This window comes from Gossypium hirsutum, chromosome D03 (assembly GCF_007990345.1).
Source record: "Gossypium hirsutum isolate 1008001.06 chromosome D03, Gossypium_hirsutum_v2.1, whole genome shotgun sequence".
NCBI classification, from domain to species: domain Eukaryota; kingdom Viridiplantae; phylum Streptophyta; class Magnoliopsida; order Malvales; family Malvaceae; genus Gossypium; species Gossypium hirsutum.
The window spans coordinates 27,185,893-27,193,649 of record NC_053439.1 but is presented as its reverse complement, the minus strand read 5'-3'; positions in this window follow the sequence as shown (position 1 = coordinate 27,193,649).

The following is a 7,757-nucleotide window of genomic DNA, read 5'->3' as shown; positions in this document are numbered from 1 at the left end:
AGTTTAGCAGTAACAATACTAACTTAAAAATGACATTGGAGTTCTTGGATTTAACTTTTTGATAATCTTGTGAAAATTTTCTTGTGGCACGGTGCCCAAAATACCCCTATCAAATATGCATGTAGAATCAAAAAAAAATTCACGGTCTGAATTTGAGTCCGACTTTGACAACACTAAATGTGACACCTCAAATCTAACCTAGACATTATGGTCGAATTCAGAAAGGTACATTGGCCACAGAAATGGCCAAGAAAGTCTTTCATATTTTTCGAACATGCTTTTTAAACCATTTGTGTAAATCATTCAAAACTAGTGAAACTGAGAATTTTATAAATAAATTATTTTGGTATTTTATGTATTTGTAAAAATTGGACCGCTATTCAAAAATCTCATAATTTCAGTCATATTTCAAAATCATTCATTTTTGTAATCAAAACTAAAGAACTTGACTATTTGTCACTATTAAGAAAAACATGTTAAATTCATAAAAATGTTTTTAGAAATCTCATCTGTAAACATTCTAAATTTTGAAACTAATTTTAATTTTATTAAGAGCTCATTTCTCATATTTGCAACGAAAAAAATGTAATATTGGCATATTTTCATTGTCGAAACGAAAAAGAGTGGTTTTTTCAAGTTTTAATAAAAATCAAGTTTCATGCATAATCTTAATCAAATACGAATTTATGCTATTTTTAAAACTTAATGTCATGCAAGTAATTCATGCAAATCACAATGAAAAATCCCTAAAGTAAATTTCCATGCCACATTCCATACTCAAAGTTATTACAATCCTAAAATAACAAAAATATTAAGGTAAACATTAATTACTTTAATTTAAAAAGAATTTCGAGAAAATCCTCCAAATGTTGTCAACGAATCCTAACCTCGGGGTTATTTGAAAAATAAGAAAACTAAAGGGGAGTGAGCTATAAAGCTTAGTATGAGTCTTAACTAAAGTAATAAGTTAGAATTTAGTATACAAATCAAGTAACAATGATCACATACTTTTCATACAAATTCATCAATTTTCTTTATGCACATGATCATGCCAATGCGATTTTCATAAAATAGTTATGCAAATTTCTTTTAAAACATCCTTCCTATCATTGCTACACTCCAAAATTGAGTTCCCCAAGACTCATCCATCCAAACACTCCAATTTGTGAACAAGGCACCAGTAATGCAGACAAGCTGCCAGTATTGTGTTCAAGCCACCAGTTATGCAGATAAACTGCCGGTAGTGTAGACAAGCTAACAGTAATGTATATAAATTGCCCGTAATGTAGACAAGCTGTAAGTAATGTGGAGAAGCCACCAATGACATAGATAAACTGCCAATACTTCTTCCTTACACACGTCCCAGCCCCATACATGTGATATGACCACAATAAGTACATTTTCACTTTATTACCGGATAACACTTTAGGCATGTAAATCATGCTCATCGAATAATTTAATACTTAGTATCACATAGGCATGTTTTGACATGCAAATCACATATTCTCACGATGTATCAAAAATCACATTTTAACAGTCATGAATAATCATATATGCCATAATATCTCATAACATGAGAATAAGAACAACATGCTTTTCAAATAAGCAATAAAGATAACCACACAACATACTTTCACAAAATAGTTGGTTCAGAATCCCTTACTTATATTATCCGTTTGATGGATTTATTCTCCCATTTTAGAATTGTAACACCCCGAACCCGAGACCGTCACCGGAGTCGAACACGAGGTGTTAACAGACTTTAAACCACTTATATAAAAAAAATTTCCCAGACACTGCCAATCTGCGTACTAGTCGCTTTAAAAATCATATCTTGAGTTCAGAAACTCGGACTCCAGTTCCGTAAATTTTCCCTGAAACTAGACTCATATGCCCATCTACGAATTTTTTTCTAGAATTTTTGGTTGGGCCAATTAGTACAGTTTATTAGTCAAAGTCTCCCATGTTACAGGGATCGACTACACTGACCTTTGCGTATTACGACTTGGATATCTCCCTGTACAGGGCTTCAATACTGATGTCGTTTGTTTCTATAGAAACTAGACTCAAAGTGGAATCTATACATATATGGCATGACTCCTAATTATCTCCGGTTAATTTATAATGAATTTCCAAAGTCGAAACAAGGAATCCAGAAACCGTTCTGGCCCTGTCTTACGAGAACCTGAATATCTCTTAACATACTGTCCATATGATCGTTTCGTTACTTTTCTATGAAAATAGATTCATCAAGGTTCGTTTACATAATTTATTCACTATTTAATTCCCTTCCTACTATTTTTAGTGATTTTCCAAATCTACATCACTGCTGCTGTCAGCATCTGCCTTTAAGGTAGACTTTACCTATTTCATAGTTTCCATGATTCAACTAGCCCTTTTAGCATAAATAGCACAAATTATGATAGTGATTAACCATTCCCATGGCCAATCCTTGTTAAGCATATCCACACCTCTCAATAACCATATCCATACCAAATGATTATAACATTATACTCAAACATATATAAGCCATTTTCGCATGGCTATCCAAAATTATACAAGTCCAAAGGGTCCATGACCCCCAACAAAAAGGGTAGTCCTATACATGCCATTTCGAAGTTCAACCAAAATTGTACCAAAAGGGGGGGGGGCTTTGATAGTGTGGGCGACTTCGACTTCAAAATCCCGAGTCCGATAGCTGGAGAACCAAAATCTATAAAACAGAGAATCAAGGAGACGGAGTAAGCAATTTATGCTTAGTAAGTTTTGAGCAAGGGATTCCAGCACAACAAAAGTGTAGCATTCATGTAGCTAAACGGATAATTTCATATGCACAATTTTTCAATATCATACTTAGTTCACATTACCAACCCTTTTATTCATACACAAAGATCAACTTAGCCAAAGGCCGGTAGCTCATTTATCAACTGAGGGAATACTTATTTGTAAGGGCTCAACTAATTCAAAGCACATACGAAACATACCTCAATGTTGGGATGTTTCAAGTGTATTAACTGAAATTTTTACAGCAAGATCATTCATTCTCAAATCACGTACCTTCGGAATTTAACCGGATATAGCTACTCGTTCAAATGCCTTCGGGACATAGCCCGGTTATAGTAACTCGCACAAATGCCTTCGGGACTTAACCCGGATTTAGTAACTCGCACAAATGCCTTCGGGACTTAACCCGGATTTAGTAACTCGCACAAATGCCTTCGGATCTTAGTCCGGATTTAGTAACTCGTACAAATGCCTTCGGATCTTAGTCCGGATATGGTCACCTAGCACAAAGCCTTCGGGACTTAGCCCGGACATCATTCAAATAACCATGCACATTTAACAACAAATCATGGCACATTCGTATTTCATTTTCGTTAGCAAAACTCAAACACAAGACTCTTATCATTCTTGCAATTTCGGCTCAATAGCCATACACAAAGAGCATGATTTTGATTTGCTTAAAACATGATCTAATCAAATCATAATTTAAGCTCTTTTACTCAAGAACTTACCTCGGATGTTGTCAAACGATTCCGATGGCTACTCGACCACTTTTTCCTTTCCCTTATCCAACTGGGGTCCTCTAAGCTCTTGAGCTAATTCAAACAAATTTAACTCATTAAAGTCTCATTTTGCTAGCTTATGGCCGAATATGACAAGGAGTTTGATAGGTCATATGGCCACCCTTTTAGCTCAAATACACAATGGTCATATGCATTTTTAATCACATCAAGCAATTTAATACAATTCATTCGAACATCAAAAGAGAAGCTCAAGGTACTTAGCCCATATATACATTAGACATTAGAGTCACATGTGTACGAAATCACGAATCGAATTCAACATACTAGCTAATGTTTCCCCTTAGCCGAATTTTCTAAGTCAAGCTAAAGCCATCAATAGGCTACCTATGGCCGAACATACACATAGCTTATGTACTTATTCATGTGGCCGAACATACATGTCTATGTTGGGGCCGATTGCAACACTTAATACATTCTACAAGTATGGTTACTTGTATTGACTAAACACCATTTTGTTTCAAGTTCAAAACTTGGCTAATACACACATATATACACTAGTAAAGCATCCTCTCCCTTTCCATCAATTTAACACATGCATTACTCATTAATATACAAAAATTATATTCGGCCTTAGCACACAACTTGCTAGCCGATTCTTCTCCATCTAGCAACCAATGCACATATGTGCTCACTCAAAAATGCTAAAAAGAAGATTCAAGAATCATCAATCCACCATCACATGCATCATTAACAAGCTTCATATTTAGCATGCAATGGCATTAACACAAAATCCATCTAGGCCGAATATCATCCCCATGACATAGCAAAGATTTGAACCATGGGCTAATTAGAACTCAAGCTAGCAACTAAAAACATGCATGAATCTCATGGCACAACCTCAAACATACCTTGATCTAGATACAAGTATGACCAAACCTCCTCCTAATCCTCTTCCAAACCAAACATGAAGCAAGAACTCCTTCCTCCTTCCTTAGAATTTTCGGCCAAAAGAAGATGAAAAAGGATGAACAAAATTTTTCTTTTCTTTTCTTTAACTCACGGCAATGGGGGGGGGAAACAACCACACACTTTTTTTTTGTTTCCATTTCTTTATTACCCATACTCCTTATTTTATTTTTCCTAACATACCTCACTAACATAACATGTTTGTGACATGTTTCCACTCATAGCATGGCCGGCCACTATGCCTTAATTTGGGAAAATTGACATGCAAACCCATCATTTTCACAATATGCATTAATAGGCCACTTTGCATTTGCCTAGCACATTTCAAAATTTTCTCACATAAGTCCTATTTGATAAAATTCACTTACAATTAACAAAATTCAAACACGAAATTTTCACACATGCACATGTACATATAATGAGCATCAATTATGACGGTTAATTATTTTTATGACTCGGTTTAGTGGTCCTGAAACCACTTCCCGACTAGGGTCAATTTTGGGCTGTCACAACTCTCCCCCACTTAAGAAATTTTCGTCCCCGAAAATCTTACCGGTAAATAGGTTTGGGTATCGTTCTTTCATCGAGCTCTCGGTTTCCCAAGTAGCTTCCTCGATCCCGTGTTTGAGCCATAACACCTTAACTAATGGAACCCTTTTGTTTCGCAACTCTTTCACTTCACGAGGTAGGATACGAATCGGTTCTTCTTCATAACTCAAGTCAGATTGAATTTCAACTTCTGAGGGATTAATCACATGTGACGAATCGGATCTATAACGTCGAAGCATCGAAACATGAAAGACATCGTGAATCTTTTCAAGTTCAGGGGGCAAAATCAATCTATACGCAACCGAACCAACTCGTTCGGAGATTTCGTACGGCCCAATGAATCTCGGGCTCAACTTGCCCTTACGGCCAAATCTGAGTACCTTTTTCCAAGGCGAAACTTTAAGAAACACTTTATCTCCCACCTGATATTCAATGTCTTTTCGTTTCAAATCCGCATACGATTTTGACGATCTGTGGCTGCCTTCAGACTTTCACGGATTACCTTTACTTTCTGTTCGGCATCTTTAATCAAATCAACTCCAAAAATTTTACTTTCACTGAGCTCGGTCCAAAACAATGGTGTACGGCATTTACGACCGTACAAAGCCTCGTAAGGTGCCATCTTAATACTTGATTGAAAACTATTGTTGTAAGCGAATTCAATCAAAGGTAAATACCGTTCCCATGAACTACTGAACTCGAGGATGCAACATCTCAACATATCCTCAAGTATCTGAATTATCCGCTCAGATTGACCATCGGTTTGGGGGTGAAAAGCAGTGCTAAAATGCAGCTTGGTACCCAAAGCTTCTTACAATTTCCTCCAAAATCGTGAGGTGGATCTCGGATCTCTATCCGACACGATAGAAATAGGTACCCCGTGTAATCTCACAATCTGAGAAACGTACAATTCAGCTAGTTTATCCAATGAAAAATCCGTACGCACGGGGATAAAGTGGGCCAACTTAGTCAGTCTATCGACAACAACCCAAATCGTATCTTTCTTACTTGCTGACAATGGCAGTCCGGACACAAAGTCCATTGTGACTCGATCCCATTTCCACTCGGGTATCATGATCGGCTGAAGTAATCCTGAAGGCACTTGATGTTCTGCTTTCACTTGTTGACATATTAAACATCTCGAAACAAAGTTGGAGATGTCTCGTTTCATACCATGCCACCAAAATCGACGTTTCAAATCGTTGTACATTTTCGTACTCCCCGGGTGAATTGACATTCGGCTACAATGGGCTTCGTTCAGAATCATCGAAATGAGTTCCGAATTCCTTGGAACACACAAACGACTTCTGAACCTCAAACAATCATCATCATCAATTTGAAACTTCGATTCCTTGTTCGGAACACACTAAGCCCGTTTTGCAACCAATTCATCATCAACTTTCTGGGCTTCTCGAATTTGATGAATCAATAATGGTTTGGCTTTTAATTCAGCTACTAACACATTGTCGGGTAGAACAGACAAGTGCACATTCATCGCTCGTAAAGCAAACAAGGATTTCCGGCTTAAGGCGTCCGCAACCACATTAGCCTTTCCCGGGTGGTAATCAATGACAAGCTCGTAATCTTTCAACAACTCAAGCCAACGTCTTTGTCGCAGATTTAAGTCTCTTTGAGTCATCAAATATTTGAGACTTTTGTGATCTGAAAATACATGGCACTTTTCACCAAATAAGTAATGTCGCCATATTTTTAAAGCAAATACGATGGCAGCTAGTTCAAGATCATGGGTCGGATAATTTTTCTCATGTGGCTTTAATTGTCTCGACGCATAGGCCACCACTCGACCTTCTTGCATCAATATGCAACCCAACCCAAGTAGGGATGCGTCACTATAAATGACAAACTCTTTGCCTGATTCGGGTTGCACTAAAATTGGAGCTTCAGTCAAATAAGTTTTCAGTTGATCGAAACTTTTCTGACATTTCTCCGTCCATTCGAACTTAACATCCTTTTGAAGTAGCTTCGTCATTGGTGTGGCTATCATCGAGAAACCTTTGACAAATCGTCGGTAATAACCGGCGAGTCCCAAAAAGCTCCGAACTTCGGTAATATTTCTTGGAGGCTTCCAGTTAAGTATGGCTGAAATTTTGCTCGGGTCAACTCGAATACCCGATGCGGATACCACGTGACCCAAGAAGCTAACCTCTCTTAACCAGAACTCACACTTATTGAACTTAGCATATAACTGCTTATCCCACAAAATTTGCAACACTAATCTCAGGTGCTCAGCATGTTCGGTCTCATCTCTTGAATAGACCAAGATGTCATCAATGAACACAACTACAAACCGACCCAAATATGGTCTGAAGATCGGATTCATCAAATCCATAAATACTGCAGGGGCATTAGTGAGCCCAAACGGCATCACTAAGAATTCGTAGTGACCATATCTCGTTCTGAAGGCAGTTTTGGGTATGTCCGAATCTCGAATTCGCAACTGATAATAGCCCGACCTCAAATCTATTTTTGAGAACACTGAGGCTCCCTTCAGTTGGTCGAACAAATCATCGATACGCGGTAACGGATATTTGTTCTTTATTGTCACTGACGATAGTCAATGCACAACCTCATGGTTCCGTCCTTCTTTTTCACGAACAATACTGGTGCACCCCAAGGTGAGAAACTTGGTCGAGCGAAACCTCTATCCGTTAATTCTTGCAACTGAGCTTTCAACTCTTTTAACTCGGTTGGTGC